Source organism: Pteropus vampyrus, unplaced genomic scaffold (genome assembly GCF_000151845.1).
Source record: "Pteropus vampyrus isolate Shadow unplaced genomic scaffold, Pvam_2.0 Scaffold1943, whole genome shotgun sequence".
Taxonomy (NCBI): domain Eukaryota; kingdom Metazoa; phylum Chordata; class Mammalia; order Chiroptera; family Pteropodidae; genus Pteropus; species Pteropus vampyrus.
This window is the reverse complement of record NW_011890724.1, coordinates 4,622-4,941: the sequence shown is the minus strand read 5'-3', so window position 1 is coordinate 4,941 and position 320 is coordinate 4,622.

The window sequence follows — 320 nt, the reverse complement described above, 5'->3', positions numbered from 1 at the left end:
ATCAGGCCGGATCGGGCTTGTTCAGGGTGGCATGGCCGTGGACTTGTGCTTTTTTTTTAATGGCCAAGACCAGCCAGGGGTTCCGGCACTCCCACCTTGCTGGAGTTGGGTCTCTCATTTTCAGATCCCATTGGTAACTCGTCCCGCTCACCACAGGCAGCAGCCCAGATGCTGGTTTTGACCACGGGTGCCACGGGAGCCAGCCAGACCAAACGCTGGTCACAGCGCACCCCTTTGTCCCTCCTTTTCCCGAACAGTGCTCAGGCCATATTCCGCGAGGCAGGGTCGCAAAGCCCACTTCTTGCTCTACCTGTGCCTTG